Source organism: Sapajus apella, unplaced genomic scaffold (genome assembly GCF_009761245.1).
Source record: "Sapajus apella isolate SASKATOON/1434 unplaced genomic scaffold, GSC_monkey_1.0 scaffold7, whole genome shotgun sequence".
Classification (NCBI taxonomy): Eukaryota; Metazoa; Chordata; class Mammalia; order Primates; family Cebidae; genus Sapajus; species Sapajus apella.
This window is the reverse complement of record NW_022436947.1, coordinates 16,171,314-16,193,084: the sequence shown is the minus strand read 5'-3', so window position 1 is coordinate 16,193,084 and position 21,771 is coordinate 16,171,314.

The following is a 21,771-nucleotide window of genomic DNA, read 5'->3' as shown; positions in this document are numbered from 1 at the left end:
AAATCTTTTTGGATACTTAATATGGCTTTGACATTTTCACACATCAATTTCTTTGCATAAACAAGTTTTAATATAGCAAGCATAAAGCATAAAGAAAAAAGGTTAGAGAAGTCTTATGGCCATAGTAGTTAACTAGTTTGCTTTATCTGTCAAATGCTTTTTTTCTCTTTTGTAGTATTATGCTCCAAATAAATAGCATAACTTGATCATGATTATTCCCTCATGCCAGACCTAGAATGCTGTCTATCACAGTTACCGGTGAGACAGTCCAGAGCCCAAGTCAGAAAGCAATGCATTTTAATCTTGAGAAACAGGTAGTTTCTGGGAAAAGATAATCAGCAGTGATTCTTTAGGCAAGATAAGAAAGATAAGGAAAAGAAAGAAAGAAAAAACAAATGCTTCAGAAATACTCTAGTAGACAGACAAATGTTTCCATCTGGTGTGTGTATCTAGTATCTATCTATCAATCTATCACTACATTTTCTGGCAGTGATATTGTATGTGGTATCAATAACCTGCCATGCTATTTCCTAGGGAGAAGGAATATGTATAATTATATATAATTATAGTGAGAAATAACATGGCAGGTTATTTTCTATACCACGTATGATATCACTACCATATACTCTATTGATACAACATACAATATAACTTTTATCTTCTGGGTCTGAAGATAAAAGTGATAACCATGATTATTTTTACCCTAATCAATGTTTTTTTTGTCTTACCAAGAGGTAAAATCACTTTATAGATAGATAATAGCATGAAGTTCAAGGCTGCCTGAATTCTAATCCTAGGACATTGATAAAATTATGTAATTCTTTTGAATATTTTAATTCTTCATCTGTAAAATGGAGGTATTGCCTTATAGGGGAGTTGAGAGAAAGAAATGATGTAATATAGGCTACATATATATATATATATATATATATGTATATATAAATCTATTTTTACATATATAAAGTATTCCATTATCATATATAATATTAAGTACTTTATAAAATATATACAGGTACATATATACAAAATTATGTTTTTATACTTATCAAGTGCAACTTGATGATGCATAGAAAAAAGACAAAATCTGACATCATAATCAGATTAACGAATGGTAAGGATATTTTTGATTTCCTATATCATCAGCCTTATGTAACCTAAAACATGATGACACAAATCATCATCTACTACACCAAAAAGATTCCTCACTCTTTATTGTGCCGTTACTGTTTTTGGCTTGGAAACAGGTCCCTCATGGCCTTCCTCTCTGGGCAGCTCATTTATTGATTCTTTCTCGGCCATGCTGTTTATTTCCTATTAGATGGCTGTCTCACTGCACCCAGAAATCTTTCCAGGGACTCCCACTGGCTTGTATCCCAATATTGAATCAAACTCTACCATTCTTCCCTGGATTCTAACTGAAACCAGGCTGTCATTCCTAAGGAATCAGTGATAAAGGTTGGGATATAGTGGACAAAAGAACAATGTATAGAATGTTTTTTCTAAAGTTCCTTTGTAAGTTCTGCTCCTTCCTTGTGGCTAAGGTTAGAAGGTTTCCTCTTTATCACATTCAAAATGTTGGTTACCTCCTTGCCCAACAATCCAGACCAAATCAAACTCCTGCCATTGAGATAGAAAAAGACTTTCTACTCAGTCCTGCCTACAGCATGCTTCTCAGAGACATTGATCTGATTTTTTCCAAGGTGTTTGACTCCGAGAATATCTATTTCCTTCAGATATGGTCTGGTCATGTGATCCTAACATGACAGTCACATAAAATCTGGTCAGCCAATCTTAAAAACACCATGTGTGTTAATCATAACCAGGCCAGGTATGGATTGCCAAGCTTAGTTCAGTTCATTTTCATTGTCTTCTCTTAAGGTTAACAATGTTTTAGGATTATAGTAAATTATTTTGGCATCCACTCAATAATGGGTCATAAATTTAGATGTCTTTAGGAGTTTGACAAATACTGTAAATGCAGAAGTCATGTAGGACAATGTTGTACTGGGACCAGAAGCATCAACATCAATCACCTTGGAACTTATAAAAACACACATTCTCAGGCCCCACTGAATACCCAGCAGATCAAAAACTTGAGGAGGGGTCCAGTTGTATGTTTTAACAATCCCCACTGGTGATTCTGACTCATGCTTAAGTTTGAAAACCACTGATATCAAATCATGGGGACTAGTGGGTGACAGTAAACTAGAAAGTGCTAATGCTTTAGAATCTAAGGTCAACAACCTGAGTTGCCCCAAACAAAATAAAAATACCACATCTGACAGGATAATTTGTCCCATGAAACACTAGTTCATATATGCAGATTAAATGGATTTGACACCTTTAATTTCTGGAATGCCTCAGATTTTAGTTGGTAAAATTTGAACTGTCTAGAAAACACCTTCCCTGTGGTTATCCATCTTGCTACATTCAATTATTTGTTCTCTAAGTAGCACAATCTTTACCATTCAGACCCTTTAGAGTCAATGGGACAGTCTCATAAAATAAGAATACTAGACCATATTTGTGTATTCTGTGGAATAGAATGATCGGTCTCAATCAGTTTTCTTATTGAATTGAAAATCTATAAGGCTCATAAAAAGTCTTGCTGAATGTGTAGTCCAACATATTTGCTTTATAGATAAAGAAAATGAGGTTGGGAGAGGCTGAGCAACGTGCTAAAGATCAAATATTGAATCCATGTAAAAGAGTTTATGTTGTAGTTATCAGAAGAAATCAAATGCATATATACTACACACTGGAAGAGCTGTATTCTCTTTGAAATTAATATTCAAATTTATAAATTATGAATATATATGAAACATATATGTAACATCTAACATGAACATATATATGAAACAAAAATTCTCAATATATTCTCTGTGAAATTATATTCAAGGCTGCAGTGAAAATGATTCAATGTAAAGTAAAATGATTCACTTTACAAAAAAGTGGTATGTATGAGGAATTCTTTAAGTATTCCTATTATAATTAATACTTTTGAATATGTGCAGCATGAAGCATGACAAAATAACTCAGTTTTATTTTCTCTGTCTGATTCTTTTATCCATGGATCATAGGTTAGAGTGCCGTATGTACTTAAATCTGCCTTAACTAAATGACAGATTTATAAGAGAAGGGTTCTTGTTTGCCAGGTTCCTGTGGTATCCCATTTTCCAGAGTTCTTGGCACACTGTCAGTTTTCAATAAATAGTTGTTGAACAAATGAAAGTGAAGACAAGCTATTTATTTTTCTTGCCTACTCACATCCCTTTTTCTGAAATTATGCTCCTTTAGCCTTAGCTGAGTATACAGAAATACCTGTATGTCAACCCTTTCCATCATGCCTGATGTAATGTATACCTGAGAGAACTAGGGATAAATTTGGCCAATTACTTCTCTGTCTGGAAATATGTAATTGATATATAGCGGCATCATGAATCTGTGTTCAGCACTTCAACTGGGTGACTATTAGATTGACTATTTTCTGTGAATTTTTTTACGGTCATGTGATGATTAACCATTTATAATATCTCAGGTGATAAGAATACTGCAGTCAATAAAATATGCCCTTATGCTTGTATTTATAAGAATGCATAGATTACAAAATAATTACATAAATCATTTTAAGAACAAATTAATATTATGAAGAAAAACAAAGCAGAGTAAGATGATAGATTTTAAGCAGGGTAGTCGGAGACTGACTCTGAGCTGATAACATTTGATCAGAGACTTGAATGAAGTGAGGAGCAAATCATATGGAGAGTTGGAAGAATAACGATCTAGGAAGAAAAACATCAAGCACAAACTCTTGAAAGCACAAAGATGGTGGAGTGGAGTGGGATAGATTATAATAGGAGATGAGACTAGAGACATATTTAGGAGTGGGATTAGAGTGCCAAAGTAAGGACTTCAGAAATTATTCTAAGAGCTCTATTAAACGTTTGAAGGTTTTTAAAAAAGATATGACTTATGCTGTCCAAAGGTTGTTCTGTGTGCCAAAAAAAATGGAAACAAAAAAAATTAAGGTGCTAATGCTGGTGAAGAATGAGATAATGGCTTAGCTTTAGGTGATAGTGGTTGATAGGATTTGGCTCTGTGTCCCCACCCAAATCTCATGTCAAATTATGATCTCCAGTGTTGAAAATGGGGCCTGGTGGGAGGAAATAGGATCATGGAGCAGAATTCCCTCTTGCTGTTTTCTTGATAGTGATTGAGTTCTCATGAGATCAGGTTGTTTAAAAGTGTGTAGCACCTCCCACTTTGCTCTCTCTGTCTCCTGTTCTATCATATGAAGAAGGTGCCTTCTTCTGCTTCTCTTTCTGCCATAAGTGTAAGTCTCCTGGGGCCTGCCCAGAAGCAAAAGCTTGTATAGCCTGTGGAACCATGAGCCAATTAAACCTCTTTTTAAATAAATTACCCAATCTCAGATATATCTTTATAGCAGTGCAAGAACGGACTAATGCAGAAAATTCATACCAGAGAAGTGGGGCATTGCTATAAAGATACCTGGAAGTGTGGAAGTGACTTTGGAACTGGGTAATGGGCAGAGGATGGAACAGTTTGGAGAGTTCAGAAGAAGATAGGAAGATGTGGTAAAGTTTGGAACTGTCTAGAGCCTTGTTAACTTGTTGTGACCAAAATGCTGATAGTGACATAGACAATGAAATGCTACAGGCACTCAGTGCCAGCCCTTGAAATTAACTTTTTGAAAAAATTTTACAGATTCATAGGCAGAAGGGAGTTGCCTTCTCTTAGTTGAGACTTTTGACTTGGACTATTGAGTTAATGCTAGAATAAGTAAAGACTTTGGGGGATTGTTGGGAAGCCATGATTGTGTTTTGAAGTGTGAAAAGGGCATGAGATCTGAGAAGGGCCAGGCACAGATTAATATAACTTGGCTCTGTTTCCCTACACAAATCTCAGGTCGAATTTTAATTCTCAGTGTTGAAGGGGGGCTTGGTGGTAGGTGATTAGATGATGGGGCAGACTTCCCCTTTGCTTTCATTGTTATAGTGAGTGAGTTATCATGACATCTGGTTATTTATGATCATGTAACACCTCCCTCTTTACTCTTACTCTCCCTCCTTTCCTGCCATGTGAAGACAGTGTCAGCTTTCCTTTTGTAAGTAAGTTTCTGCCATGATTGTAAGTTTTCTGAGGCTGTCTAGAAGCAGAGGTCTGTACAGCCCAAATTAAACCTCTTTTCTTTATAAATTACCCAGTCCCAGGTATGTTTTTATAGCAATGTGAGTATGGAATAATACAGTGGTGGACGTGTTAATGCCTAGATTCAAGATATATTCTGAAAGTAGGGCTGAGAGAGTTTACTGATGGTTTAGATGTGAGGTGTTAGCAAATTTACTGGGTGAATCTATAGTAATGAATACACTTGGGGAAAAAACAAGTTAGCAGGTGGTTGAAATGAGCAACAGCATCAAGAGTTTGGTTTTGGGCATGCTAAATTTAGGATACCTATTAGACATAGAAATGAATATATTAAGTAGATACCAGGATATGTTTCTAGAGTTCATCAGAGTGATTTATCAACACTGTTTTACTGGATTATTGAAGACAAATGATGTTTTAGGTGAGTTCAGGAGTGATTAAGAAGGAAGGAAGTAAAGGCAGTGAACATAGACAACTGGTACAATGAGTTTTTTTGAAAGGAGATAGAGGTTAAAAGTTGTAAAGGGATTGTGGGTCTAAAGAATTTTTAAGATGGAATGTTTTAAAACATTATAACTTCAATATATGTTCAACTATGGGAATAGTTTAGAAGAGTATAGGAAAAGGATGACACAAGAGAGAGGAGGTAACTGTTAGACTAATGTCCTTGAGAGTGGAAGTGATTTTGTTTACTAAGGAAAGTGTTGCCTATAGACAGGGAAGAATGTATCCATTGTAACAAGAATGGAGTCAGTATATATGGAGACAGACACAGGACAGTTGGAGGACAGTTGGTCAATATGATGGTAGAGGAACATATGCTTTTCTGATTGCTTTTATTGTTCAGTGAAAGATGAGGTAAGTTTATCAATTGAGAGTAAGCTATGAGAAGGTGTTGGGGGTTTCTAGAAAAATGAGGTATAACATTATCTCCTCCAAGTGTATAAAAGCAAATTAACTAGGAAAATATCTTGTGCACAAGAGAAGACTGAAGGAAGTGTAAACCTAAAATCTAGAAAGAAGATCAAGTGTTGCAAGAGAGACAGAGAGTTTAATCTTGGTTATAACCCCACAAAAGGCTCATTGTACTGTTTGCCGCTGGCAATGTCTCTGTTGCAAAAATCCTTTTCCCCTCCCTGCATTTTTTTTTTCTGAAGCTGGTTTGAAAATAGCTTGCAACCATTATTGATTCTTGATGAAGACACTGCATAAAGATAGAAGGCATTAGCTTCATATACCTACCAAACTGTATTTGGCTCCTGGCAGTTCCTTTGAAGTCTTCAAAGCCTTTCCCACTCAGTCAGTGAAAATTATCTCCTCAAAAAGGCAGAAAACAAAGTTAATTTTCAGCTTTAGAACACAGTCCTGGAGGACACGGATTGAAGTTTATGTCATTAAAAGGTAATTTTGAAGAACATGAGATCAGTCAGTGTCAGTTTGTTTCTTAATTCCCTTTCCTTTCTACACTAGATAAAGATTCCACTGGCCCTGGAAAATAGAGAAAATTGGGTATGAATACTTCCAAACTTCTTACTAGCTATGGTATTCCTAAAAATTTATAATATTTGCAGAGGCAACAGACTAAGGGCATCCTACAGCAGGCTGTAGCCTGCCACTCCAATGAATGAGTGGATCAAAGCCTTATTACGCTTGCACATTGCATGCCTGTATCAAAATATTACGTGTACCCCATAAATAATAAAACAATTATATATTCATAATAATTTAAAATTTAAAAAATTTAAAAATCTGATTACACCTGTAAGCCATTTCCAGCACACGTGCACTGTGATACAACTGTCTGGAAGTTCTGGTAGAAGAAAGAGGAGGGCACAGACACTGGTAGCTGTCCATTGGAGAGTTCTGAAAAGAATGTAGTTGAACCATTGTGGAAGACAGTGTGGCGATTCCTTAAGGACCTAGAAATAGAAATTCCTTTTGACCCAGCAATCCCATTACTGGGTATATATCCAAAGGATTACAAATTGTTCTACTATAAGGACACATGCACACGAATGTTCATTGCAGCATTGTTTACAATAGCAAAGACCTAGAACCAACCCAAATGCCCATTGATGATAGACTGGACAGGGAAAATGTGGTACATATACACAATGGAATATTATGCAGCCATCAAAAATGATGAGCTTGTGTCCTTTGTAGAGACATGGATGAAACTGGAAACCATCATTCTCAGCAAACTGACACAAGAGCAGAAAATCAAACACCGCATGTTCTTACTCATAGGTGGGTGTTGAACAATGAGAGCACATGGACACAGGGAGGGGAGCACTACACACTGGGGTCTGTTGGGGGGAAATGGGGGAGGTATGGGGGGGTGGGGAGTTGGGGAGAGATAGCATGGGGAGAAATGCCAGATATAGGTGAAGGGGAAGAAGGCAGCAAATCACACAGCCATGTGTGTACCTATGCAACAATCTTGCATGTTCTTCACATGTACCCCAAAACCTAAAATGCAATAAAAAAAAAAGAATGAGTTATAATCCTTACACATAAACTTCTGGCCTGAAGATTGTGATTCTTTAAAAACAAAGAAGAGAGGGGGGCCAGAAAGTAGGAAAGAGAGAAAAAGAAAGAGAAAGAGAAAACTCTTTATGAACTTATGAAGAGATAAGAGAGTATGGCTTCTTATTCTTATTTCCTCCTCTTCAGATGCCTTTATTTTTGGATTGGACAAAAGAGGCTTTCCTTCCTTTCAGAAAGTGCATTGATATGTACTATACTTTTCCATTGAAAAGAGAGAAATGAGAGCTGTGTGAAATCATCTAGCTCTCAGGTGTATCATAATATCAGCTTTAGAAGTTTGCTGAGTAAGTTGAATGGTTGAAACTTTAATGACTAGTGTAGCTTAAAAAGTCCTGATTGGGAATGTCCTGTATCTTTGATTTGCTTCTGCTGACATGGATTTGAGCCTCTTCTTGTTGAGTATGACTTTTTATTTTGGGGTGACTTAAATGAATTTATACAGCATTTGAAACCTCCCCAAACAATTTATTAATGATCTTTACAATGGAAATTTCAGGTTTTTTTCCTGAGATGTTTTCTCTGCGCTGTGAAGTAATTCAGGTGAAAATTGTATTAAGAGAGTTAAGTGCACATGCTGCCACTAGTGCTGGAAATAAACATCCTTCAAGGTCCATTATCAGTAAAAGAGAGAAAGAGGTATTGGGAGATGGGACTTCTCTAAATAACGTGCACTAGATGGCTCAAAATAAATATATCACATGACTGTGTGGGAATCAAGTAAGAAAGAAACATAACTGAGTCACTACAATATTGGTCCCGATTTGGAGATGATAACTGTCCTGAGAATTAAATCTACTTAGTACACAAATTCATCAGAGAAAATCTTGATTGTAGATAAAAGAGAACAAATTTAACAAGTAAATAGAAAGAAAAATTTATATGCCTATTATTTTGTATTGATTTCTTATAGTACGTGAAGTAGAAACTTGACTAATTTTATATGTAGCAAAATTTTTAAAAAATGATGGACCTTGGGAGAAATATAATTGTGATTTCCAGAAGTGTGGTATACAAAACATACATACTGGTATATAGTGAGATGATACAGGAAGAAGAAATATGTGTATTTGGATGATTATTGTAAGCAGAAGCTGAAATAAAGTTAGAGAAGAATATTCAAGATTCTTTAATCTTGCTGTTCAAAATATATTCAGTATTTTGAGAAACTTGAAGATTTTGTCGTATTTTCCCATTAATCATTAAAATAAGAAATGAAATTTAGAAATGTTTTTATATTCAGTCTATCTAGATAAACCACAGCAATTTAACTGTCTATTCTTCTAAACTGTGGTAGTGTGTCTTGGGTTCTGTTAATTTGGTGTGAAGATGTAGACAGCCTTCTGTTCTTTTGTTTACAGAGTCTCTTAACTTTGTGGCTCCCCTGACATTAATTCTTTCTTTCTTTCTTTCTTTCTTTTTTTTTTCTTGCTTAAAGGTAACAGAGTTACAAGTGCAAACATTTATTTAATTTGTTTAGATTTGTAAAAACCATGCCCATTCTCTAGTCCTTTGGGAACATGAACCACATAAGAACATATGGTGTAATCTATTATTTTCTCAACTCTAGTTATGTGGAAATACATTGTTTAAATGACAGTGAGGAAATCTCAGATTGCCCCTCTTAGAACAGTGATTTTTTGAATAATGCTTAGGTAAATTTAATATAGGTAAACTTAATATAGAATTATTTTATTTTCTTTAAATAATTCATCAAGATGGTGATTTTCGTTGTTTTTAGAGAGTAGGATTTGTTCAGAATTCCCTTCTACTCCAGTAAGTTCAACTAACCTTTCAGTTATTGCCATTGGGTATATTATTTTTAAAATATCTTTGTAGTAAACTCTAAGTGATTTAAAAATATATTCAGCTTGCTACCAGTCATATTTTTTCCACCACCAATAGTCTAAATTCCTAAATGAAAAGTAATTTTTAAAATGTGACAAGTCAGAGAATATATTTTTAAAGCATACAAATTTATTCACATTCAGTTTATATTTAGACAATTATTGTTGGCAGAATGGTTTAATTATTTTAGATGGTATAAAAGTGACTTCTGAACAGGGAAAGAATGGATGGATCATGCCATGCCAAAGTTTCTGAAAACAAAAAATTTATTTATTTATTTTTACCAGAAGCCAAGCCCAGAAATATGCATTTAAGGTTTACCTATATGTCCAATACAGAGTATTAAAGAATATTCCACTTATTTAGAAGATTTTACTTTGATCTGCTGGCAAGTAGTTGAGAACAATTTTGAAATGTTTTATGTTTTTTTCCATTTTTTTTTCTACTTCTTTCCTTCTAAGATGCTAATGTTGTTCATGTGCACGAATACACACACACACACACACACGCACACTCTTCTAGGGTGGGTGAATTATTGTTTTTTCTCCTAATTTAGACCTTAACTTTTTTTTTTTTTTTTGAGACAGAATTTCGCTCTTGTTCCCCAGGTGGAGTGCAATGGTGCAATCTTGGCTCACTGCAACAACCGTCTCCCGGGTTCAAGCGATTGTCTTGCCTCAGCCTCCCAAGTAGCTGGGATTACAGGCATGTGCCACTACACCTGGCTGTCTTTTTTTTTGTATTTAGTAGAGATGGGGTTTCACCATGTTGGTCAGGCTGGTCTCAAACTCCTGACCTCAGATGATTCGCCAGCCTTGGCCTCCCAATGTGCAGGGATTACAGGCATGAGCCACCACACTGGGCTGTATCTTAATTTTACTGCTATTTTCATCAGAAAGTCTTAGGTGAACTCTTGGGGTACTCATATTTTAGGGATCTGTACTATTTTAGCTGGAAAACTAATACCACCAAGAATCTCAAATGTGTTAGGATTACATTATCCTTCCTCTGTGTTCTTGGATAGGCCTACAAGGCCTACTGATGATTTTTGAAGAGATCTTCTATTTGTCAAAAACTACATCTGTCCTATACTGTTATCATAGAGTGTCAAAAAAAGTAAAACAGCGTGGAGAATTCTAGCATCAACTCTTTGAAAATTGGCCTACAAACATTTTTCTCATGCAAAAACCAGCACTATTAACATTCAGGATACAATATTTGGTTGAATTAAGAAACAAAAGTTATGAAAGAATATGTAGAGATATGTATTTTAAAGAAACTAGAATGGATGTTTACTGTTTCTAGTGGTTTACATGTATTATATCACTTATTACTAATGCGTTTTTAGTATATTAATTTGGATAATAGACTTAAAGACCGTGACCCTACCTGAAGTTTAATAATGAATTTCCTATGGGTTCAAAACATTTTATTCTAGGCAGTTATTTTCTCAGTATTTCACAGCAAAAGATGGACAGCTGTAAATGCTCATGGCTTCCTAAGCAGTGTCTCCAGCCTCTATTTCCTTTTGAAGCCCCAGATTTTCAGTGATCACTTCCACTTGGCTATGATATGGAGAACAAAAACTCAGTAAGTTCATAGTGGAGCTAATCATTTTGAATCTACTCTTACAATTTTGTGTATTTCACATCTCACAATATGTATACTTTGTTTTTTTCCTCCTCTTCACCACCGTATTAAACAATGACAAATATTTTTGATTCTGCGTCCTCAGTATCTCTCAGATACAGTCAGTATCCCTATTGCCTATACATTTTTTTTCTCACGCTTAGATTGTAGCAACATATCCCTAGTTTCTTTTCCTGCCATTAATTTGCAGTCTTCCAGTTTGTCAGAGATATTATGTGAAATGCCAGTCTAAACCTGATATAGTGTACTTACAACCCTTCCATGGTTGGCTGTTGCCCCTATTATGACTTCCAAAAACCTTAGCACAGGACACAAAACGATTGGTGATCTAGCCTTCGCTGACTCTCCACTCTCCTTATTCTCATACATAGCTCAGTAGAAGTCATTAGGAGGATGCTTTATGTTATTATAATGCTGTCTCATCGATCTTATATGGAAGATAGCTTTCCACTGAGTGTGTAAGGTAGCCAATGTTCTAGTTATTAAGAAAAAAATGAGAGGATACCTAAACATCTCAGTCAAAACTTGACGGTGAGATAATTTTGCTGGTGGAATTCTCTTGTGTAATAAATAATCCTTTAGTATTAAAAGATATCTTTTTGCACTCATGGTAGTGAATATTTGAGCTGCTTCATTTAGCAATTATGAAAAAGCTGCTATGAACATTCTTGTTGAAGATTTTCAGCAGGTTGAAGTTTTTATTTTGTTTGGGAAATACCTGGGACTGGAAGTGCTGGGTAATAGTGTGGATCTAATGTTTAACTTTGTGGGAAATTGCCAGTCCTTTCTCAAAGTAGTTTACACTCCTTCCAGGAATTTATGAGTTCTAATAGCCTTATATCTTTTCTAATTTTTGTTGTTATATTATTTAAATTTTAGGACTATTAGACATTATTTATTAATATCTTATTGTAGTTTTAATTTGCATTTCCCTAAAGACTAATGATTGAGTGCCTTTTCATGTGCTTTTTGGCAATCATGTTTCTTCTTTGTTAAGTGTCTGTTCAAGCCTTTTTCCCACTTTTTATGGAGTAGTCTGCTTTTTTATTGCGGAATGGTAGGATCTATCTATCTACCTATCTATCTATCTATCTCTATCTTAAGTGAATTTAAGCCTTTGTCAGTTATATGTTTTCCACATATTTTCTCCCAGTCTGTTGTTTGCTAATCTATTGTCTTCATTGAATCTTTTTTGATTGAACATACATTTTTAATTTTTAGGAAGTAAAATTTAGCATTTTAAAAATTTTGTGCCTTTGCTTTCTGTGTCTAGTCTAAGAAGTCAAGGTTTAACTCTAAGTCATAAAGATATTCTTCTATGTTTTCCTCAAGAAGCTTTAGGGCTTTAGCTTTAAATTTTAGGTTTATGATCCATCTCAAGATAATTTTTATATATGATATAAAATGGTGGTTGAGTCTCACTTTTTTTCCACATGAATATTCAATTATCTCAGAACCATTTGCTGAAAAGACTTTCCTAATTTAATTAGTTTGGCACATCTGTTGAAAATCAATTGAATGAGATTTCTGCTTCTGCCTGGCATGTAGAAAAATGGAAAGAGTGCGCTGTCCATTCTAACAACTATAAGTAGCTAAATAAACCATAAAATCTTAACTTTTTGAGCCTATCAAAGAACTGAGTAGCAAGGCAATCAGGTAACATGAAATGAAGGTGGAAATGGCCCATCCAGGGATAATGGCACAGTGACTTATGTGTGGCAGAGTGTGGGAGGAAGAATGGCTACCAGATAAGTAGATAAGAATCAGTTAAAAATGTAACATATTTGAGGCCAAGAGTGGGCTGGAATATCAGATCTTAATTTGTCACAGATATCTGTTGCTAGGTGTCGTGAAATTTCACCCAGGGCATGTACATGCAGACTCTAGCCAACTTAGTGACTCAGAACGGTAGTCTTGGTTTCCCCAGTTAAGCAGAATCTACGTGCTCTGTTTGGGTTTCACCTCTCTGCACTGCTGTCTAGAAAGTGTTTCCAGGAAGAAAGCCAGTGTGATTGTTAGGCTTACTTATGTATTTTCTACCTGTGTTTTTGTTTCATGTCTGCTCTCCTCTGAAAAGAATTACCTTATATATTTCATAGTTTTATAGTTGTTTTTGGCCGGAGGACTAGTCTGGCACCGGTTACACTTTTATGGCCAGAGAATATTCTTTTCAAGATCTTCTGCTTGTTAGTGAAGAAAAGGACACAGATGCACAAACATTCAAACACACAATACAAACAGAGAGGAAAAGTTTTTTTAAAGTGAGTTGATTAAGTAAATTTCAATCTTAATAAACTACATCAAAGATGGATTCTGAATTGGAAATGTTTCTCTTTAAAAATTTTATTTTAATATATTTAATTTCACTTTATCTCTTTATACTACATATTCTCTGCCTTATGGCCTTACTTTTTCTTTTCTCTTGATAAAGTATTTTAAACTATACAGCAATAGCCAATGAGAGATATGACTAGTCCAGGGTCCATTTCCCAGAGAGTTAATGGGGCCCCAGTTTATATAAGGAACATGAGTAAAAATCTGTTGCATAATTCATAGGCTTTTGTGAGGTATAGTGATTTTCTGATTATAATTTGTAATTATGGGTAGAGAAATATTTAGATTTTTTATTGTTCAATCAGTGAACAAGAAATTTTTTCAAAGTGTCCAGGGACCATATCTTCCTGTTCAGGTCCAGAAAGAATCATTTTTGGTTTTTATTTTGAAAAGTACTATTCATGCCCAATTTAATTTCTGTTACTATCCCATAATAAGACAGTTAACAATGCTTTTCTATCTCACAATGCTATGCTCTTTGAAACGTATTTGTATTGAAATAATATATGTCTTTTTGCTTCTGCAGTTAGTTTTTTATTTCTATTCATGTAATACTGATTACTCTGTAATAATGATTATCTGTTATCTATCATGCTGCCCATAGACACTGGCTTCCAACGATTCCCTCAAAGACTGTGGCTGTGTTCAATTCATAATGACCACAATTGCCAGTCTTACCCAGAGTATGCAGGGAAATCTGAATAAGAATTCATTTTCACTTTAAATATATCATTCAAAATTTTCTAGTATAATGGTAGAGCAATGCAACCTTCAAACATGTATTATTTTGGCTGTAATCATTGCATTCGCTACATTTCTAGAAAGTGATCTTTCAAGATGAACTGGACCTCTGCCTTTTACTTCCAGTGGGCTGGGTAGGCAAGAGACCCAGGGAAGGAGAAATAGTAGTGCCATTAGTTCAAGGAATATCCATCTGTGTCTGGCATAGTGTAAGACTGACCCAGGAGCTTATAACCTATGACATTTATCAGAAAAAGAAAGAGCCGAAGAAAGATTGATGTTATGGGCATGAGTCTCTAAAGCTTTTGCAGAAGACAGTGCTTCACATGTGACACAAAGCCTGCTACTAAGGGCTAGAGTGATCTCCTTGAGTGTCAGCAGAAAGGGGGCATATGGTAAAAGTCATCTGCTACCCTCCAGGTACTACTGGACTAGAGGTGATACTCCGGTTGGAACAAGGGCAAGAGCTAATGCATGGGTCCGCATGTGTCATATGTGTGCCTCAAGCCCAAGGCTCAGTGGTGGTCCATCAGCAACCCAGAGCCTTTAACTCACCCTGTCTCCAATGTGAGTGAGAATCACCAAGTTAATGTGCCCACACCATTATGGCAGCTCAATTCTATGAGATCCCATGGAATAAATACCTTGCCAAACAGCTGGAACAGTCTTTACAGGCCTGAGGCTCAACCATGACCCAGAAAGACCACATAGATTGAGTGAGTCCTAGAGCTTCTCGGGGCATCCAGTTGAGTCTATGTACTGAATAGAGGGTCGCAAAATGTTCCAAGTAAAAAATCATGTGGTGGGGTTTTTGTCCATGCTGTCTGGACTACACTGAGATGGCACTGGTGGGCTATTCCATCCCAGGAATAGGACGAGGACTTAGAAAATGTTGAGGAAGGCACTTGGAAGCATGTATTTCTTGAAGTGTGGAGCCTAAAGCAGAGGCCTGATGTTCATATCTAAAGGCAATACTGAGGCAAACCTGAGTTAAAATGCCTAGGACGTCAAAACTTTCAAAGTGGTTTAATGAAATAATTTTTAAATAATCTAAGCTGATCTAATTAAGAATGAATTGTATTTTTTTTAGCATGCAGTGTGACTATAGTTAAGTATTCATAATAATTTAAGAATTAATAAAGCTGTATATATATACATATGAACTGATCTTTTTATTTGAAACTTTGTAAATTAATGACATTGTCTCCTAAACTAAATGATGGAACACTAAGGAATATTGTATATAAGAAAATGTTTTTCTTCTATAATATTATCCACAAAAGTTGTATGGTATAAAACAGTGCATTAATTTATTTGTCCTAGATTAATTTCCTTGAGTTTGAAGAAATAGGAAAGAAGGGCTAGTATTCCTGACTTTGTGCAACAGATATGTGATTACACTATCCAAGCACTTTATATGTTCAGAAGTTTCAAGGAGCCTCAGTTTTCTGGAACTATTCACAACTCTGTACACCATGTCCCTATGTCTCTATATTCTGGCATAATTATTTTTTAAAGTTAACAACATAATTTTACAAAACTCTGGATTTCCAAACTTTCTAAATGCTAGAGATTGCATGTTGCCAAGAGTAAAAAAAAAAATTCTCATAAATTCATCTTTGGCTAAAATATATAATTTTTCTCTTTCAAGGTCTTTTCATTTTAGAAAGATGGAAAAGCCTGAAATCTTTAGTTAGCTTTGAACTACAAGGATTCTTGGGTTTGTAGCTACCATTTAAATAATGTGAAATCACATAAATCCTGCATCTACGTGGAGCCTAAATAAACTGGCAAAAGTAAAAAATTCAGTGAATGTAGTTTAATACTATTCACAGAAACCAAACTGTACAAAATATATATAGACAGCAGTAGATAGTTGAAATAAGTTAAACTTCCCTAACCCTGCACATAAGGAATAAATTGAGTGAAATTGGTGGTGTATTTGGTCCTAAATTAAGATGAATTGAAATTTTTAAAGTTCAAAATTCCTTGGTGTAAATGAGTCTGATGCTTGTCAGAAGTCATTAAGAAAATCTGACTAATTCTAGTGATCTCTTAAACCGTAAGAATATTACAACTGTACCCAGTGTCCCTGAAATATGCAGTATACAGTTCTATAGAAAGTATAAGCAACTAATTTACAGTGATTATGAATTAGAAAATGCAAGAAACTTTTCAAGTAAGAGATATGACCCATTAAATGATTCCTGAGCTCAAGTGGAGCAAGAGTGCTGGACCTATACATACTGGTTATGTATCCAGAAACTAGAAACATTTTTTAGAGTCACCTCACAGTTTTTAATCTAATTATCTCAATTCCGTTTCTCATACATACATTTCTTATGCTTCCATAGGAATTTTAGGAAATACTAAGGATCTGGGAGTCATATAAACCATGATTTCTCAACTTTAGTACTACTGATATTCAGTGCTGGATAAGTCTTTGTTGTGGGGCTGTCCTGTGCATTGTAGAATGATTAACACTTTTCCTAGTTTCTACTCACTAGATGCTAGTAGTGTCCTGCCCTTCTTCCCCTCATTAAGACAACCAGAAATGTCAGGAGACATTACCAAATGTCCCTCTGGGACAAATTCCTGCCAGTTGAGAATAAATGCTATGTATTACAATTATACAGGATTTAGCTTCGCTGTTGACATGGAGCAACTGCAGAATTTTTCTGCTTCCCCAGAAAAACAAATACTTTAATATGTGGGAATAATAAAGAATGATGTAATTGTATACATTCCACTGATTATATCCATAATGCATAGAAGTAAAAAACTTAAGACTGACTACAGCACACAAATACATATCATTTAATCCAGCATCATCCTGCATACTGCAGTTGTTTGTTTCCTACTAAGTTTGAATTTGTAGCCAGCATTTTCAGTTAAATTCTTTCACTGAAAAACCAGCTAATTACTGAAATAATTATGACTTCTCTTGAAAATTAAGTTCTAGCAAATCTGTGCCCCAACTCTCAGAAGAATAACTCACTAGATGTTGCCCTCTTTAGATAGGACATGTGTTCTCTATTTTATCACACCTGACCTATTTTTAAAATTTGCATTACATTACCTACATAGTCCTGTAATCATTTGAATTTAAAACTTAAATAAATCAGAAAATTTAATGTTGAATCAAAATTTCAATTAAATTTAAGGAATACAGTCTAAGCTCTAAAAATAAAGGGAGAAAAAGAAGAGTATTAGTGGAGAGGAACAACTGGTATGAGGAAGAGAAAGACCGATTTGTTATTTGCTGCAACCCAATGGACCTTGGCATTACATGTTGTTATAGCTGTTAGCAGTAAATTGACTTATGAGGAAATTATTTGGACTTTCCAGAATGAGTTTTGAATTTTCAGTAGGATAACAGACAATATAAAAATAGGGTTATTTGTCTTAGATGTCATCCGTCTTGAGTTAATTTTTATATAGTGTAAAGAAGGGGTCCGGTTTCAATTTTCTGCATATGGCTAGCCAGTTATCCCAGCACCAATTATTGAATAGGGAATCCTTTCCCCATTGCTTGTTGTTGTCAGATTTGTCAAATATCAGATAGCTGTAGGGGTGCAGTTTTATTTTTGGGTTCTCTATTCTGTTCTATTGGTTTATGTTTGTTCTTATACCAGTACCATACTGTTTTGGTTACTGCAACCCTTAGCAAACTAATGCAGGAACAGAAAACCAAATACCACATGTTGTCATTTATAAGTGGTAGCAAAATGGTGAGAATACACACACATTAGAGGGGAACAACACACTGGGGCTCTTCAGAGAATGGAAGGTGGGAGGAGGGAGAGGATCAGGAAAAATAACTAATGGGTACTAGGCTTAATACCTGAGTGATTAAATAATCTGTACAACAAACTCCCATGACACACATTTACCTCTGTAACAAACCTGCACATGTACCCCTAAACATTAATTAAAAATTAATAAAAATAGCATTATCTGGACTGCATTCTTAGTACTGAAAAGATCAGATAAATCAAGTTGTGGGCCAGAGACACATTCTATCAAATAAGTTGAACTATGGGTCAATTATCCATGGCACCTTAGGAATATACATTTTTCTCTGAGGGATGCTTATATTATGAATGTGTATTCTATAGCTAGTAATAAATCCAGTACAAATTACCATGAACAATGAGTCATCTTTTGTTATTTTATTTTAGGTTCCGATTGTGAAAAAACTGTGGCTAAATAATATAGTCTCTTTATAGAACTGCTTTGAAACCTACCACAGGTATTTCTACCCAAGGAGGTATAGAGTTGTACCCTGGGGACCATGGAGCATAGTTTGGTTTCTTTAGTTCCATTTTTTATTAGTACTATCCTGGAAAAATGCCTTCCAAATTGCCATAAACAGAGATACTTTAGAGACCCAAATTGACACATAGTGATTGTTTCAAATAAGCATAAATGTAGTACAGGTATTGATCGACTTACGACCTATGCAACTTACGACCATTCAACTTTACGACCACAATCGCTAGCCACGACTTCCCCATGTCTGGCAGCGCAAACATTGCCCAGCTGGGCGTCCGACAGTGCGGACCAGCTTCCGGCAGCACTACCATCTCCACGTGCACCATTTCAACTGTTATCCCAGACTCGGTACAGCAATTCGTGTTTTGTGTCTTGAATATTTTTCATCAAACCCCTCCCAATAAACTTCTTATACATTTCGAAGCAATGGACCCAAACATCTAATGATTTGCAAGGATTGAACAGATGGCGCACGATGTGTTTCGTCCGTATCGTGAAATTTATGAAGAAAAAAAGAAACATACAATTCAGACAAAGCTCACCATGTTTATGAAAAAACCAACTCCGGTAACCCCAACTGCTGCCTCAGATGATGACATCAACTATCCGCAGCCAAGCACCAGCAGCCAATAAAATGTTTTGTACATGTTTATATATTTTGATATGTTTTGCAATTGGGAAAATGTTTCCTATGGTACTTTTTACACCTGTATTTTGTATTTTTATATGCACCTGTATTTTGTAATTTTGTATGTTTTGCAAATATTAAACCAGTTGTACTGGTAATGCAGTGTTTTACTTAAACCTGACGAATGTAAAAATAAGAAACAAAATGGTGTAGAGATGATACAAATGGCATAAAATGAACAAAGAAAATTATGATATATAACAATAATGAAAGAAAATTATGATAAAATATGACTTAAAGATTTTTATAACATTATTTCACAATACTGTACATATAGCCTACTCAACTTACGACCAAATCGTGTTACGACCGGTCTGCTGGAACCAATCGTGGTCATAAGTCGGGCGCTAGCTGTATTTAGAGAAAAATTCTAAATATAATTCTTTATGGATCCAAAAATTCTGGGAAAATAATTTTGTCTTTGAGAGGTGATTCTGTTGTAACTTTTCAAATAAATATAAATTCTTCTCTATAAAATACATATTAGTCCCTGGATGCATTTTACTTTTATTTAGCATGCTATTTGGAATTATTTTATTTTATTTATTTATTTTTGAGACAGAGTCTTGCTCTATCCCCAGGCTGGAGTGCAGTGGCGCGATCCCTTCTCACTGCAACTTCCGTTTTCTGGTTTCAAGCAATTCTCCTGCCTCCCAAGTAGCTGGGACTACCAGGGCACACACCACCACACCCAGCTAATTTTTTGTACTTTTAGTAGAGACAGGGTTTCGCCATGTTGGACAGGATGATCTCGATCTGTTGAGTTCGTGATCCGCCTGCCTCAGCCTCCCAAAGTGCTGGGATTACAGGCGTGAGCCACTGTGCCCAGCCTGGAATAATTTTAAAAACACTTTGTTATTTGCATCTAGTTATAAAATGTAAGCAAATAAAATATATATCAAAATGCTTCAAAACATTAACATTTAAAAATAGTTGAAACCAGAAGTAGTAATAGTTGGTAAATCACTAATTCATTGTAATGAATATTTAAAGTAAGAACACTGTTTACCACCCATAAGAGTTTTTGTTTTATTTGTCTTAAAAATCAAACAGGGATATTGGGAGTAACCCATAAAACTTTTAGTCAGAAAAAATATTGTAGTTCCTTTTTGGAGTCAAACAAGACATTACACTAGGAATCAATGTTTTAATAATTTTTCATGTATGTAGATTTTATAGATAACCCAGAAAAATAATATTATCATTTAGATTAGTTATTTAGTAGGTATAATTTATAGTAGAATAAAAGCTCTGTAATTTTTTATTAGAAGTTTTAGTTGTAAGAGCCCTCATACATGGCAAAAAGGTATAGTATTCTAATATGGTATTTTCCTTTTCCCCCTCTGATATTGATATGTTAGTATTAGTTGGCAATAGATTCTCCCTAGATAACATTCACTTAAATAAATAAGGTTTTGTTTTTTTTTAAGGTAGCAATAACTTGAAGGTGGTTCACAATTGGCCTTGGTTTGGTTCATTGGTGTCTGGGTTGGTAATTTCTTTGGATGGTGAGTAATCACTCCAGGATTTAAGGCATAACAAAAAGAAAAATATAGGCTAGTCAAATGTCTTCCTTTTTATTAAGACTATAAGGACTTTTTAGTTTTCCTTTTGTGTTCCATAAGGCAGCACCATGTCATATGGTGTTCCTGGCCATAGAGGAAATTAGAAAATTTAATATTTGTATTTATCAACTTTTACAGTAATAGCCAAACAGGGAGGTTGGGAGGAAGTACTGACCACAATCTCATCTAAATAATAATTTAATTTAATTTGATTGTGAAGTGATACATCATATAAATGGAATGGAAGATAAAATATTTTTAAGAAATCAGTTTTCTCCAATATACTCCAATCACAATTCTAGCAGGGTTTGTCTAGGGGAAATTGACAAGTTATTTCTAATGTTTTCATGGAAAATCAAAGGCCATGAATAACCAAAGCAATCTTGAGCAAGAACAAAGCTGGAAGATTTATATACCAGATATAAGATTTATTATTTAACAATAGTAGTTAAGGCTAAAGTATTAACAGAAGGATAGACAAATTGAGCAATGGAGCAGAATAACTATTTCAGAAATCACATGTATATGATTGCTTGATTTATAACAAAGGTGACATGGCAGTGCAGAGGGAAAAGAATGGTTGTTTTAACACATGGCGCTGGGTTAGTGAAAGGTCTAGGTAGAAATAAAAATAAGTGGCAATTCTCTCCTTATACCATACACAGCAAATCATTTCAAGGTGGACTGCAGATTTAATATAAAAAAGAAAACAATGATGCGTTCGGAAACTATTAGAGCCTCTCTCTCTCTTTCTCTCTTTCTTGATGTCTCTCCAGATTTCTCTCTCTGCCTCTCACTTTTATGAAGTACCTGAAAATAGTCCCTAAGTATTTTGTTAGGAGAAACTAGATTTAGTTCCTTGGAAGTTGTATAATTAATTGCTTGTGTTATGAGAGTTGGGTAGGTCTGAGAGGAATGAGAGGATAAAGTGAGTCTCTAAAATCAGCCTATTGATTG